Source organism: Oncorhynchus nerka, linkage group LG10, assembly GCF_034236695.1.
Source record: "Oncorhynchus nerka isolate Pitt River linkage group LG10, Oner_Uvic_2.0, whole genome shotgun sequence".
NCBI classification, from domain to species: Eukaryota; Metazoa; Chordata; class Actinopteri; order Salmoniformes; family Salmonidae; genus Oncorhynchus; species Oncorhynchus nerka.
Window position 1 is genome coordinate 24,859,384 of NC_088405.1, and position 16,796 is coordinate 24,876,179.

Sequence of the window (16,796 nt, forward strand, 5' to 3'; positions counted from 1 at the left end):
CTTTACATAGTAGGTTGTCTATCTAACAATAGAACATTTAACCCCAGTGGTTTCTTTATAGCTAGCTACAATGACGAGAAGGAAACTAGTTCCATATGTTCATGTGCAATGCTCCCATTATGGCTGTTTCTTTGTGAAAAGTGAACGTATCCTCCAAGCCCCCAGGCTAGTTGGTACAGTTCTCCCTGTTTAATGTGCTTCCCAGGAGTTGGCCAGAGGGCTCTCTCTCTCTCTCCTGGTAGCACTGATAGACATGCATGTATAGCCACTCATAGCCACGGTGACGTTTCTAAACAGGTGTTGGTTTGTGCTCCCAGAGAGAACAGAACGGGAGAACAATACAAACTGCAGTGTTCAAAACAAATGGGAATTCAAAAAATAAAAAAATTCGCTCTGACTGGGAAAATCGTTTTGAACAGTCATCCAAATCAAAATTCCAAGTTGAAAACTCACGCATCTTTCTAGAACTACAACTTTCCGAACTGAATATCACTGACGTCATGACATAAGGAGTGAGAGCATATTACAGACTGTCTATATCTCTTATCTCTTACTGGTAGGTACGATGGAGGCTTTGACAAGACAAACTGTGCAGCCTTTGAGAGGAATAGTAATGATTAGGGTTGCAAAGCTACTGGTAATTTACCAAAGTTACTGGAATCTTCAGTAATTTGGGTAATTAACAGAAAATATACGGCCATCTATCGTAATTTTGCTTATTTATACTTAAATAACTTGTATAAAATGTTTGATTCATACATAGTATTCATGTTTTTATATCTGTATTCATATTATCCATGAGTTTCTAATAGACAGACAATACGGTTCAAGAGAAAACAGTCTAATTAATGAAAAAAGCATCTATTTAACAAGCATTATTTTCAGTTACCTCTGCAACTCATCCAACTACTGATTTGTTCACAACTGCCACCAGTTTAACAACAAATACATACAGCTATATTAAAATAAATAAAAGTGTATAAAATTAAAATTAAATATATTTCATGGTTAAAACCGCATATTAAACACCAATGGTATTCACTTAGTTGAATGGTTTATATTTAGGATAATGTTTTACAGCCTTTTCATTCTATTTTTTGTCTATTTTATGTGTTTTGCATGTGACAAGGCCAGAGAGAAGGCCAGAGATAATTACATACACCTGTGATAATCTGAAATACGCAAAAGTGGCACTAGATGTCTTGAGATAAATTGCTTAAAATCCCGGAAAGATACCCAAATTCTGGTAGTTTACTGGTAACCTTAGAAAGTTTCCAGTAATATACCCTCCCTTTGCAACCCTAGTAATGATCAAATGCTCTGTGGACTAATCCAATATTGTGCATCTTTCCTTCTCTGGACATTTACTTTCTTCCTCCACAAAAAAACATGACAAGACAGATATTAGGACATGTCTGGTGCAGAAGGTGCATAAATGAATCAGTGTCTATCAACAAAACACTTCACCTCACTAGACAATTTTTTAAAAATTGAATGCGAAAACTTGTGAAGAAAATGTAATTCAGGTATGCATTCTAGCAGTCTGAAATGATGTTTGACATGCTGAAGATGTGGTTGATGAGTTGTGTCATCAAAGAACCAGAGAGGTGAAGAGAAACAAACACAGCTAGGCAACAAGGAAAACAAGCAGGAGACATGTTTCAAATTGAATATGCCACAGCTTAATTGAAAGAAACTCTGCTACAGATTCTCCTGGATTCGTTTGACAAAAACCTAATGATTTTACATTTAATGTAGTCTTGTGGAATAATTCAATATCTAATAAACTGAAAACTCTGAATTATAAGATACAGTTCATTTTCATTTTTTTTAAACGTTACTCAAAATAACATACAAGACAACAGTAAACATGTTGTCCCCTACGAATAATACAGCGACCCTTTGGGCCAATCAATGTCATTTTGTAAATGACGGATTTCTATGGCCAGATGCATCATTCACCCAAGTTTCGTCAAATTTGTGCCAGTTATCTCTGAGATATCGCGTGGGTTAGCTAGACTCACATCCCTCAGCATGTGTGCCAAGTTTCACACTCAGTCAAACAGATCAAAAGATATAAACATGTGCCCGTTATAGTGCCACTGTTTGGTCAATATGAATGTTCTTGACAGTCTTGACAGTGTTTGCAACATGTGTACCAAATTGTGTTGCAATACCAATATCCTTGACTAATTTATATTTATTTATGTGCCAGACCACACCCATGTGAATATTTATTGGTCAATAGTGGCCATGTTGTTTTAGGTACTAGTCTGGAAAATATTTCGCTGAGACCTTTGTCCATAAATGCCACATAGTCATTCAGTGCCAGAAGTGTTTTCACAAAATTCAAAATGGCGGTAAATCCATCATGGCGGACCTTCTGGGTCCCTGAGGCAAATTTGTTCCTTGTGAGAAGAGGGACCTATGTACCGAATGCCATGACTTTAGGTCAAATGGGGTAAGGAGCATGACCTTTCAAAGTTTGATTTTCATCTCTTGTTATAGCACCACCATTTGACCAATCAGTGTAATCAGTGTAAAATGCCGGATCTCTATGGAAAGACACATCATTCACCCAAGTTTTGTGAAAATCGGGCCAGTATTGTCTGAGATATCGCGTGTGACTAACGTACGAACGAACAGACGGAGACAGACCCACAGTCCCTGCCCCGATTTCATTGTGGGGAACAATTCAATAAATTTAAAGCTCATTATCTTAGAATTCCATTTGTCACTGGTTTCCTTTGTAGCTTGACTCCCTCTAAGCTGATGACTCACAAAGCAGTAGATGTGTGTTCTAGATGGTTCTATTGTGTGAGACACGAGGGTGTGTGGGCAGCCTGATTAACACTGGGTGTTTATTTAATCAAGGAGAAAAGACAACCCAAATGGGAAACCCATGGTTTGACACACAACATGGTTTTTCACCGTTTTATCTTCCGCACATTTTGATCAAATTAGTTGCTTACGCTACAGTACATCTCACAAAGGAAATATTGAAGAGACGTTCAGAAAATAAACTTTGCTATTCCTACTTGGAAATATACCCAGAGAAAAGAATTGTATGCAACAACTGTTTGGAGTAAAAAAAGCCAAAACAATATGACTGACTAGTATGCCACAAAGAAGTAAAAGAAACAACCTATTGAAGTTTCATTTGGAAAGTAATATTTTATCATATCAGTATTGTGAGCCAGTACATTAGCTCGGAATAATAAACAAACCATCTAATACAGTCAGCTGCTTGTTTGATGAAAACACAGTAGCAAATCACTGTAATTGAGAGTTTGTCAGTGTTTTTGCTTTGTCCCTCTGCAGCTCTCACCACCTCGCGCTCCTTCTCTGTCTGTTCCACTAACTCTATCCCTTTAATTTCCATTCTCTCACTGTACCCTGTCCCTCCACACACAGCTGCCTGGCCCTGGACTCGCCATGCCTGGAGTGGAGCTGCCTGGCCCTAGAATCGCCTTGACTGGAGTGGAGGCTGCCTTGGATTAACAGGCTGTCATATAAGGCCAGGGTACAGCAGGTCTGTCTGTTTATCCCTCCCCCTCTCTCACTTATTTTTACTCCCTCTCTCTTTCCCTCTCTCCCTTTCTATCTCTTTCCTTCTACACCTCTCTTGCTCTCTTCCTCACAAAATGATGGACAGCTAGGCCTTATTGATTTATGTACATAGAAGAGACAGAGCAGGCACAAAAAAGGGCTCCATACAGTATATTAACCATGAATCAACATTCCCTCGACTCGCACTATCAGAGAAAGAGAAAGGCATCAGCACAGAAGAGCTGCCTGAAGGGACCAGTCCTCAACACTTACATTTGATAAATATAGAAATATGAATACTAGCACAGTGGAGTGTCTCCATTACAGTTAAAACAGCACATCCAATGTGCTGTTTTGGATGTGCTGTTCTCAAAGAAATGTGGGGATTTCAACTGAAGGAAAACATTGGCTATAAAATGTCCTGATTGATGATGTCCACTCTCTTACCATAATGCATTTTCCCATTTGACCAAAAATCTGCCCATTGAACACTTTTCATTATCTGACTTTGGTCAGGGATCTCTAAGTAGCCAACTGTAGATACAGTACAATATGCCAATACAAAAAATAAGCTCCTTTAACAGCTCTCATAAAAACACTTATCTATAAGCCCAGGGTACACTTCACACCAAGTCACATCCTGGAGGTAAAGGTCAATGAATTATGAGCACTTTGCAACTACTAAAACAATTTAATTAACTAATCAATAGTCCAATCAACTATAGCCTACACTGAATGCCCCTGACTATAGGAGGCCTTTCATTGTCTGAAGTTGTTAATGATGAAGTTGTTAATGTCTGAAGTTGTTAATGACTCCATTGTAATCATTGCTCTTTTTAAATGCAGCCCATACATCGGCTGCAGACGTAGCTAGGCTGTGTATTTTGAAATGTGTTTGGGATATGGGAGGGGAACAACATGCTACTGGATGCAATGTCTATTTTCCCAGTTTCTGTGAAGCTAAGCAGACCTTGTGAGAGCATGAGCAGAGACAGCACAGACAGCAGCCAGTCACCTCACAAGGCCTCGCTACAATCATGCCCTCGGGGTCTAAGTACACTACTGAGACTCTGTAAAGAAATGGGTATACTGTACACCAGATTGATCATTGTTTTACAACAGGCAATATACCATAGACCAGTTTTTTAAAAACAGGGATATTTGCTAGTCAGTCAGTTAATACTGATTTCATCCACTATGCCAACAGATGATATTTTTATAGACTTTCATGGAATAATATTTAGGTGGGTGATTATATTTTACATTTATTTTTTGCATATTCCAACTCCCGAGAGTGGGGTCACAGCCAGGGTCAGCCATTATCAACGGCAACCATGGCACGATTTGGGTTAAATGTCTTGTTCAGGGAACATCAAAAGCTGTTTCACCATGTCAGCTCTGGGATTCAAACTAGCGACCATTCGGTTAAAGGCTTAAAGGCCCAACACTATAACTGCTAGGATACCTGCCACAATACTATGCTATCTGCCGGATCTTTCATATCGATTGCATGGGTGGATCCTTGAGCATTTTGCTACTACGTTGATGAACCACCAACCATGTTGTCACACCCTGATCTGTTTCACCTGTCATTGTGATTGTATCCACCCCCCTCCAGGTGTCGCCCATCTTCCCCATTATCCCCTTTGTATTTATACCTGTGTTCTCTGTTGGTCTGTTGCCAGTTCGTCTTGTTTGTAAAGTCAACCAGCATTTTTGTGTCTCAGCTCCTGCTTTTCCCAGTCTCTCTTTTTCTCGTCCTGGTTTTGACCCTTGTCTGTCCTGACTCTGAGCTCGCCTGCCTGAACACTCTGCCTTCCCCTGAGCCTGCATGTTGACCTGTACCTTTGCCCCACCTCTGGATTATTGACCTCTACCTACCCTGAGCCTACCTGTCGTCCGGTACCATTGCCCCACCTCTGGTTTACTGATCCCCTGCCTGCCTTGATCTGTCTATTGCCTGCCCCTCTTAGATTATTAAACCATTGTTAATTCGACGTTGTCTGCATCTGGGTCTTACCTTCATACCTGATAGTACGAACTGGCCATGACTGACCCAGCAGACCTGGGCCAGCTGCGCAATGTCATCTCCTCCCAAGGAGCATCCATTGGTTGGCACAAGGAATTGCTTCAATGTCTTATGGAGGGGGTCCAAACATGGGCTGAGCGCCATGACCGGGCGTTGGACATGCTGCTGTCTGGGGGGCAGCCTGCCACAGTGGTACCCCCACCGCCACTCAGTAACTCTGCGGTTAGCAGCGCCGCTCCACCGGCCACTCCACATTCCTGGGAACCCCATTTACCTCCCCCGGAACGCTTTAATGGAGAGCCGAGCACCTGTTAGGCGTTTTTAGCTTAGTGTGTCCTAATTTTCGAGCTTCAGCCCTCCTATATGGGAGCAACAGCCGGCCATGTGCGTGAGTCTGCACGGCGTCTCGGAGGAGGTTAAGGACGAGCTTGCTGCTCGGGAGTTACCCACTGATCTCGACTCCCTCATCACTCTGACCATCTGCATCGATGGCCGATTGTGGGAACGACGGATGAAGAGAAAATTCGATTTTGCGTCCAGGGATTCCACCTCGCCCCCGAGTCATCCCGGAAGTCCCCAATGGTCCCGTTGCTGAGAGCACCCAAGGTTTCCTGGGCTCTCGCCAGCGGAACAGCAACGCAGGATCAACACAAGGAGCTGTCTGTATTGCGGAACTTTTGGTCATTTTGTGTCCTCTTGCCCGGTAAAAGACCAGGCTCACCGGTAGGAGTGAGAACTCTGGTGGGCCATATGGAGAACTTTTCTGCTTCCCTTACTCGCACCCCTTTTCATGTCATTCTGTTGTGGGGAAACCAGTCAACATCTCTCTGGGTCCTCATTGACTCTGGGGGCGATGAGAGCTTTTTGGACGCCACACTGGCTTCCGAGCTGAACATCCCCACTCAGCCCCTCTCCATTCCCATGAATGTTAGAGTGCTGGTTGGACGCTCTATAGGTCGGGTCACCCATATCACCACTCCCATCAACCTGCGTGTGTCAGGGAATCACAGTGAGACCATTCAATTCCTGCTCATCAAGTCCCCCCAGATTCTCGTGGTCTTGGGATTCTCCTGGCTCCAGCAACACAATCCCCTCCTCAACTGGTCTACGGGTGCTATCATGGTCCACACCCATTCTGCCACGCCCATTGTCTGAAGTCGGCGCAACCTGCCCCGGGACGTCTTCCTGGGTGTCCGGAAGTTGCTCCGAACCTCTCCGCCAGTCCCGCAGAGTACCAGGACCTCCGGGAGGTGTTCAGCAAGTCCCGGGCCACTTCCCTTCCGCCGCACCGCCCCTATGACTGCAGGATTGACCTTCTCCCTAGCACCACGCCGCCCCGGGGATGTCTGTACTCTCTGTTAGGACCAGAGACCAAGGCTATGAAGACCTACATTGCGGAATCCCTAGAAACAGGATTTATCCGCTCCGCTTCCTCTCCCGCTGGTGCAAGTTTCTTCTTCGTGGAGAAAAAGGACAAGACCCTGCGCCATGCATTGACTACCGGGGACTCAATCACATTACTGTGAAGAACTGTTATCTTCTACCACACATTTCCTCGGTCTTCGGGCCGCTCCCGGGGGCCACTGTTTTCTACGAAACACCTACCACCTGGTGCGGATACTAGAGGGGGACAAGTGGAAGACTGCCTTCAACACGGCAAGCGGCCACTACGAATATCTGATCAACACCCTTTGGCCTCACCGACACCCCTGCCATGTTCCAAGCTCTGGTGAATGATATTTTCTGTGACATGCTGAACCGGTTCGTCTTCATCTACATTGACATTCTTGTCTTCTCCCGCTCCCACCAAGAACAAGTGCTCCACGTCCGACAGGTTCTCCAGCCGGAAAAGTGCCAGTTCCTTCGTTCTACCATTCCCTTTCTGGGCTACACCATCTCTGCTGGAAGTGTCCAGATGGATCCCGAGAAGGTGAGAGCGGTGGTGGATTGGCCTCAGCCTACATCCAGGTAGCAGCTGCAATGCTTCCTGTGGTTAGTCAACTTATATCGCACTTTATCCGGGGTTACAGGACCCTTGCCTTCCCCTGTCTGCACTCACCTCTACTATACCAAGGTTCCATTCACGTGGTCCTCTGCCGCTGACCTTAAACACCGCTTCACCACTGCTCCTATCCTGGTTCATCCTGACCCTTCCCCTCAGGTCGTGGTGGAGGCCGATGCTTCGGAAATGTTGGAATGGTGGGTGTTCTGTCCCAACGTTCTGCCCTGGATCTTAAGCTGCATCCCTGCGCCTTCTATTCCCACCACCTCAACGCCACTGAGAGGAACTACGATGTGGGGAATTGGGAGCATCTCGCGGTGAAGATGGTGTTGGAGGATATGGAGGCCCCAGCTAGGAAGGGGTGGAACATCCGTTCATTGTGTGGACCGACCACAAAAACCTGGAGTATCTCCGCACCGCCAAGCGCCTCAACTCCAGGCAAGAGAGATGGGCCCTGCTTTTTACCTGGTTCAGCTTTCCCTCTCCTACCAGCCAGGGTCCAAGAACGTCAAGCCGGATGCCCTGTCTCGCCGCTATAACCCCACGGTTACCACCCCAGAGCCCGAGACTATGCTTCCCACCTCGTGCCTGGCGACGGCACTCAGCTGGGATATAGGGAAACAGGTCCGAGAGGTGCAGCGATCCCAGCCGAACCCTGGGGGGGGGCGATAACCGGATGTTTGTGCCTGATGCTGTCCGCTCCGTGATCCTGGAGTGGGCCCATTCCTCCAGGCTTGCCTGTCAACCGGGCTCTCGTCGGACCCTGGCCTTCGTGCGACAAACGTTTGTTTTGGTGTCCCACTATGGTTCGGGATGTTCTCGCATTTGTCGCCGCCTGCATTGTCTGCGCACAGAACAAGACTCCTCGGCAAACTCCGGCTGGTCTTCTCCAACCACTGCCTGTCCCTCAACATCCCTGGTCCCATATATCCCTGGATATCGTCACGGGTCTCCACCCGTCTGAGGGCAACACTGCCATCCTGACTGTGGTCGACCTGTTTTTCAAAGCCGCCACTTCATTCCTCTCCCCAAAGTACCCTCGGCCAAGGAGGTCTTCCGGTTCTCGTCCCGGTTCTGGTAGGCGTTCTGCTTGCTCAATGGGTTGTCGGCCAGCATGTCCTCCGGATTCCACCCCCAGTCCAATGGCCAGTCGGAGCGAGCTAACCAGGACTTAGAGACGACTCTTTACTGCCTAGTCTCCGCCAACCCTACTGCCTGGCGTCAGCAACACCCTTCCTTGCTCTGTCACGGGTCTCTCGCCATTCGAGTGTTCCTTGGGATATCAGCGTCCGCTCTCCCCCGAGCAAGAGGAGGAAGTCAGCAATCCCTCTGCCCAGATGTTCATCCACCACTATCGCCGTACCTGGAAGAGAGCCCGGGCCACTCTGAAGACCACTTCCAGGTATAGGCGACAAGCGGATTGCCACCGGACCCCTGCTCCACGCAGAGTGTATGGCTCTCCACCCGAAACCTGCACCTCCGGGTGGAGTCGGGGCAGGGGGTTCCAGTACCTGGTTGACTGGGGAAGGTTATGGCCCGGAGGAGAGGTGCTGGATCCCTGCTAGAGACATCCTGGACCCAGCCCTCATCGCCGACTTCCACCGCCAGCACCCCGGTCAACCAGGTATGCGCCCAGGTAGGACACCAGGTGGCGCCCCTTGAGGAGGGGAGGGGGGTACTGTCACACCCTGATCTGTTTCACCTGTCATTGTGATTGTCTCCCCCCTCCAGGTGTCGCCCATCTTCCCCATTATCCCCTGTGTATTTATACATGTGTTCTCAGTTTGTCTGTTGCCAGTTTATCTTGTTTGTCATGTCGACTAGTGTTTTTGTGTCTGAGCTCCTGCTTTTCCCAGTCTCTCTTTTTCTCACCCTCCTTGTTTTGACCCTTGCATGTCCTGACTCTGAGCCCGCCTGCCTGGCCATTCTGTCTACCCTGACACTGAGCCTGCCTGCCGTCCGGTACCATTGCCCCTCCTCTGGTTTACTGACCTCTGCCTGACTTGACCTGTCTATTGCCTGCCCCTGTTGGATTATTAAACCATTGTTAACTTCTTCGGGGTAGGGGGCAGTATTCAGAAGTTTGGATGACTGAGGTGCCCAAAGTAAACTGCCTGTTGCTCAGGCCCAGAAGCTAGGATATGCATATAGTTGGTAGTATTGGATAGAAAACACAAGTTTCCAAAACTGTTAAAAGAATTTCTGTGAGTATAACAGAACTGATATAGCAGGCGAAAATCCGAGGAGAATCAATCCGGGATTTTCTTTTTTAGGTCACCACTCATTATAATGGCTGTCTATGGGAATATCAAAGGAATACCTCCCAGATTGCAGTTCCTAGGACTTCCAGTACATGTCAACAGACTTTAGATAGAGTTTCAGGCTTGTTTTTTTGAAAAGTTAGCTAGAATTTGTAGTTTTTCTAGGTGTCTCCCATTTTGGCTGTAGTATTGTGGCGCGCGTCGGTGAGGGTGCGCACTTCGTTATTTATTTCCAGTAATGAACATACTATTCTCCGTCTTAAATTTCATATTTTATTTACATATTAGTCTACCTCAGGTTGATTAGAAATGTTGTTTGACTTGTTTGTACAAAGTTTATTGGTAACTTTCGGGATTCATTTGTATGCATTTTGAATGAGGGAAACCGGTGGATTACTAAGTCAAGCGCGCCAACTAAACTGACCTTTTGGGGATATAAAGAAGGACCTTATCGAACAAAACTACCATTTGTGATGTAGCTGGGACCCTTTGGATTGCAAACAGAGGAAGATCTTCAAAGGTAAATTATTTATTTTATCGCTTTTTCTGACTTTCGTGTCGCCTCTGCTTGTTTGGAAAATGTTTTTAATGCTTTTGTATGCGGGGTGCTGTCCTCAGATAATCGCATGGTATGCTTTCGCCGTAAAGCCTTTTTGAAATCTGACAAAGCGGCTGGATGAACAAGAAGTTGAGGTTTTAAGTGATGTATAACACTCGTATTTTCATTAATGTTTAATATTACGTATTTTGTATTTTGAATTTCGCGCTCTGCAATTTCCCTGGATGTTGGCCAGGTGGCCCCAAAGAGGTTAATTCGACGTTGTCTGCATCTGGATCTTACCTTCATACTTGATACATGTGTTTACAATAAAGGAATGATCTGCAGAGACTTTCAACACCTTCTCCAATACTTCACAGGTATTTCAACCTAACCGCCGCTTTGCAGAGTTCTATTCCCATTGAACCATTAAATCTAAATTTCCCAGAATGCTTTTGCCCTTACCTGGAAATTGTATCAAAGTGCTCAAAAGCAATATCCCCAATAGCTGAGGAGTTTTCCAACAAAGCAAGATTGCCCTTAGATTTTCTATCTGAAAAGAGATGTCACAAACAAAAGCAGTGGCATGGAATGAGTGGTGGCCTGTCTAAATATAGCCACTCTGTCCTGAAGTCCTGGGAAAGTGGATTACAGTGGATTTAACATAAAGATGAAGACTAATTAAGCTCAATGAGTGAAATAGATGATGCGTCTGGCCATCTGACTGCAGTAAGCCCATAACTGCTGCTCTAAAAGTAGACAGAGCTTCCTACTGCAATGTACCATAAAATAATTGGAACATGAATGAGACCTTTCCTCAAGATACGCCTGTGTGGTTTAGGAGTTGTAACAAAAATGCAATTGTGAAGGAAAGTAGTTTGAGACCTTCACACTCCCTCATATTTCCTCAGGAAAACACAAATAAATGCAACAATTGTGCCAATATACAGTACAATGAACCTGTATGGTTACAATGAAGTAGGTCAAGGACTGAAATATTTTCACTATAATGCACTGAAAAGTTCACCATTACAGCAAGAACAGCAATGCAGTTTTGTCTGAGCAACAATTGGCTACCCAGCCCCACTAAGGCCATCAAAGGGTGTATTATTTAAGTGATAATGACCAAAACATGCCAATATATCCTCCAAACACGGGCTTCGAGGGCATTATCCTGCTTGTCCCCGAGGGCCCTCATAGTGTTCTACACAACCTGGTTGCTGACCGCAAGGCTCTACAGAGGGTGGTACGCTCAGCCGGACGCACCATTGGGTGCACACTGCCTGCCTAAACACCAGGTGTCGCAGGACGGCCAAGAAGATCAAGGACCTCAGCCACCCGAGCCACGCCCTGTTCTCCCCACTTCCATCACTCAGACAAAGGCAGCATAGAAGCATCATAGCAAAAGCTTTCAGACTGGCCAATAGCTTCTACCCCCAGACCATCAGGCTGCTGAATAGCCACCACTAGCCCCCCCCCTCCCAGTTTGCTGGAAAAACAGCAAACTATCTGCATTTTGTTTTGTTTGACCTGTATTTCTATTGACATTTCCTTGTCTATATACATAAAAATGAAGCTGATTCATGATTTCAACTGGCTGAAAGAAGTTGCCTGTCTGTCTCATCCCAACTCCCGACATGTTTATTACTATGGGCCAGCTGGAGATTTCAATATTGAAACAATGTTGCAAATGTTGGAGAGACAGATAGCGAGGTTTATACAAATCTCTGCTGTTGAAAACCAAAAGAAAGAAGAGAATGTCTATATGCTTTCTTACAGTGGAGATCAAGTTTATAAATTGCCTGGTTGGGATGATGAGACCGTGGATTACGCAATGAGATGGAACAGTAAGTAATCATTTCAACCTCATTGCCTTAGCCGGTGCTGTCTTCTGGAATAGACACTGGCTGGAACATGGTTTTAACCAATCAGCATCCAGGATTAAACCCACCCGTTGTACAGTATATCCTTCAGTACCACACCATGAAAACATGTCGGAAATTAGCTACACATTGTAAACCAGATAATGTGATACACTAAAAATGAGGGGTTCAACAAGGGTTCTTCTAAAATCCTCAAATTTCTTTGAAAAACCTTAGGGTTCTTGGCACTGAAAATGGCACCCAAAAGGTTCTTCCAAGAACCCCATAGGAGGTGGGGTTTATCGAGGAAATTCCTTAGTTGGTGGGGGTTCTTGCAGGAACCTAACTGCCCAACTGAAATATTTCGATTTGAATTTGAAAGGACAGCAGGTGAAGGCACTTAACTGAAAAATGTAAAGATCTCCTCAATTTAAGGTAAGGTTTGTTAGTCCCTTGTAAGATCTAAATTGACATTGTTTTATGATGATAGCATCTATCTTTTCATATTTATGCAAAACTTTCTAAAACATAGAATGGACACAATTCAATCAATTAACATAGAGGTAAGAATATGTAGGCTATAAGAATATGTTGAAGGCTAGCTGTATTGGATGATTGAACTGCTCACCTTTGTGTCTCTCTGCAGGTATACAGACAAGGAGGCATACAAAGGTATGTGAATTGGTATTGGTATGTTATGTAGATCACATTTACCATCCTCCTCCCTTAGCTCTTCAATTAATATCGCATAGGCCTTTACATTATGAACACGGTATGTCCATAATTAACCCCAAAAGGTTCTTCGAGGATCCATTACAAAAGGTTCTTTGAACAACCCTTTTAAAGGGTTCTTTGAAGAACTATAGGGATTCCCCAACAGTTTCAATTTGAAGAACCCCTAAAGGATACTCCAGGAACCTTTTCTTTTTAGAGTGTATAACCAAAGATTGTTGGTGTCTATTACTGGACGTTACAGGAAAGCCCCATACAAACCGCCGCTATAGATATTTTGTGATACTTTCTTATTTATTTAACCTTTATTTAACTAGGCAGGTCAGTTTAGAACAAATTCTCATTTACAATGACGGCCTACAGGGGAACAGTGGGTTAACTGCCTTGTTCAGTGGCAGAACAACAGATTTTTACCTTGTCAGCTCGGGGATTCAATCCAGCAATCTTTCGGTTACTGGCCCAACACTCTAACCACTAGGCTACCTGCCACCCCAAAAGAACTACCTTGTAAATATATGTCTGTGTCCAGTTGCAGGCGGTCATTTGAATTTTTGAAAATGCTCCATGAAGTAATCCAACAATGTATACGCCACCATCTTGCCTATTTCAAATCTTATATCTTAAATCTTATATCTTATTGATGGAGATAGGTGGGTGACTAAATTCAAACGAACCACCTGCAACTGGACATGGACATTTATAAGATACCACTTTGGCCAAATCGAGAACAAAAAATGTTGGGCTTTCCTGTAACGGCCAGTAATGGACACCAAAAATCTTTGGTTATATCACATTATCTGGGGTAGAATCTGTATCTAGTCAACAATGATCATCTCAGGCTGTCGCAACATTCCCATGGCACCTTCCATCTATTGGCCAAAGCCACTTTACCTACAGTATAGCAACTGTAACAAATACCAAACCACAAAACCTGTACCTCTAATATTCAGTCAACTGGCTCAGTCTCTGCATGTAAATACATATTTTCTCAAACACATTCCAGGTATAGCTGACAGTTTGTATATCATGCAACAATTCCCAAATAATGGCAAGCAGATATGATTTAAGCCTCTAAACATATGAGTGAAACATCTGGCTTGGAATAATGTAAAAATATATTTAAACAACCTATATAAAGCTTGAATAAGATAGTTATACCACTGCGGTGGCTGTAGATTACATAGTTTGTTACCAATGCTATAAAGCTTGACATTATCTGACACTACGTCAAAGTACCCTCAAGTAAAAAAGGAACATTCCTTTGCCTTTCCATTTTTGGACATTGTAAATAAACAGTAACCACAATACATGAAAGCTGCCACATGCCATGTAAGGGCACAATTCAATTCCATTTCTCTAACAATGCACATAACTATCATGAACGAATACAAGGAAATTAAATGATGAAGCGAGGCAGCAACATTTTTTCATTTATTTTCAGGGGCCAGTTTGCAGTAGAGGATGCTGGGGTGTAAACGTCAGCACATTAAAATAAAAGCTATAGCTATATGCGCTAGCACTTGCTTCCTCGAACTTAGAAAAGAGCGATATTCGAATGTAGACACTATAGAAAAGGTGTGTAACAGCAAATTACACAACTAAACAATTTCCAAATATTATAATTATCACATTTTCTGTAATTTCAGAGAATATGACAATGGTACACTGCAACATTAATCAGCAACATAATGGTGAAACTACGTACAACTAACGTTATGCATATAACGTTACTAGAAAGAAATTCAAGAAACCGTGACCAAGAAAAAAAGTATATAACCTAATTAAATAAAATATTTTTACAAAACACACGTTGTAATATTACTCACACATGTGTACTTACCTCTTTCAAACAACGGTATTAATTGACGGATAAAGCCGAGGACGATATATTTGGCATAAGGACGCAGTCCACAGTTCGCCACAGTTTCATAGGTCAGTCCAAACAAAGTCGTTGAAGCCCTCCGACAGTGTGCCCAGCCTTGCCGCTCGCGCCTTGCTTAACTGTAGTCTGTTCGCGGGTCAGCGTACCCGCCAAGGACCGGGCACTAATTACGGAAGGCTGTGGAATCTCCAGGAGCGCACGGGAAGTGTCTCTCCGGGTACATTAGTGTGATTGGCCAGGAGGACAATGACGTGCCAGCAGGTGGCACAACCGTTGTTTTATCGAGAATTCATTGATCATTCCAGGAGCTCTGTGTGGAATGCAAGGATTTCTAGTGGATGAAACATTTGATACAGTGATTAAATTATGCGAGGAATGACACGTATTGTGCGTTGAATTACTATCCTGTAATTACCATCCTATTCATATTTTCAAATGTATTTTTTTTGTGAACATAATAACAAAGCTGCAGTGTCCAAGGCACTCACAACCTTGTTTCTAATAATTTAGTGTTTAGTACATGAATCCGTTGAAATAAAACGATCTATTTACAGTAGATATGATTGTGTGGTTTGACACGAGCATGTGCAAGACAGGAAGCCAAACCAAATGTTTTAAATGATTGATTAAAACACAAACAAGAAGTGAATGTTAATCCGCAGTGGAATGTGTAAACCAATTATAAATACTGTCAGAGACTTGGGGAATGGGCTCTCTCGCCCTACTTATTTATCCAGCGTAGACTGTTGCCCAGCCCCACCGCCATATTTAAATTCAGAACTTCTATATTCCTTTGACAATCAGACAAAATTAATGTATAGCCATGGTTAAATTATATAATCTAAATATAATTTATGATAAACACCGTATCATCATCATCGTCATCATCATGCGTGCGCGTGCGCGTGCGCGGGTGTGACATGTTGAGACAGTGCAGTGCTGTATGTGGGCTGACTCTTCAGGTCATTGAGCGATGTATATTTAAAGGCTCGCACACATTGCAACAAACACGGTCTAACGTTAGCGTTCATCTGCCAATAGTTCAGCGCGCTGTGTTTTAGGGACCAGCCGCTGTAGACGTATGGTGTGTAACAGTAAATGACACAACTAAACAATTTCCAAATATTATAATTATCACATTTTCTGTAATTTCAGAGAATATGACAATGGTAAACTGCAACATTAATCAGCAACATGATGGTGAAACGGACATTGGTGATAATCGGTGTGCACTCGGTTCACAAATTACTTTCAGAGGTGCTAAGTGGCCAGAAAACGCTATTGGTGTGTCTGAGCCCTTTGGAGTGAGCACTTCACCATGTGCTCAGATAGTCCCTAGATTTTAGGTAAATTCTGTGGGTATGCTTGTAGAGATTTAAGAAAGCAATACCAGAAAGAAACAAACACAAAAACAAAGAAAGAAAGTACTGTAGCGACCCGCACAGACAGCTGTGTGTTATGTGCTAGGCTAGGAGGTGGTTGTGTTGTACTGACCAGTACCCGGTGTTCGCGGGGTCCGACATGTCAATCAACCTGCTATCTGCCAATCACGGGAATGCCTGGAATGTTCTGATGCCGGGCATCCTGGTGGTTGGCGGAGTGGCGTGGAGGGGGGTTGAGCATTGGAAGTTAAGACCAGGTTCAGCCTTTGTTCTCTCTCTCTTACGTCTGGGCTTCACAAGAGAAGGTCACGATTGGCTTGTGGGTTATCTGTCATCTATTTGGCGTGTGCTACGGCCCAAACAGTAGCCTGTGTAAAGTTGGTTCAATAAACCGTCAATTCGCAAACTCAAGCCTCTGTCTGGACAATTGTTCATTTATGATCTAGTCAGGTCATTACATTGGTGTCAGAAGTAAAAACGTTGATACAAGTTAGCCAGCTAGCTAGCTGACTTATGTGGCTAGCTACCGTAGGTGAGAACGGGATTGAAAATGCTTCGA

The 16,796-nt window shown here is 44.1% G+C and overlaps 1 protein-coding gene across 1 annotated transcript in view; it reads right to left on the bottom strand.

The window, feature by feature from the left end:
- The window catches only part of LOC115135048 (muscarinic acetylcholine receptor M3-like), a 115,843-nt gene extending 100,797 nt beyond the window's left edge, over nucleotides 1-15,046 (bottom strand). The window contains exon 1 of the mRNA XM_029669268.2: nucleotides 14,814-15,046. The gene's annotated coding sequence lies outside the window, so the exon portion shown is untranslated. The remainder of the gene's footprint in view (nucleotides 1-14,813) is intronic.
- Between the last annotated feature and the right edge of the window lie 1,750 nt (nucleotides 15,047-16,796).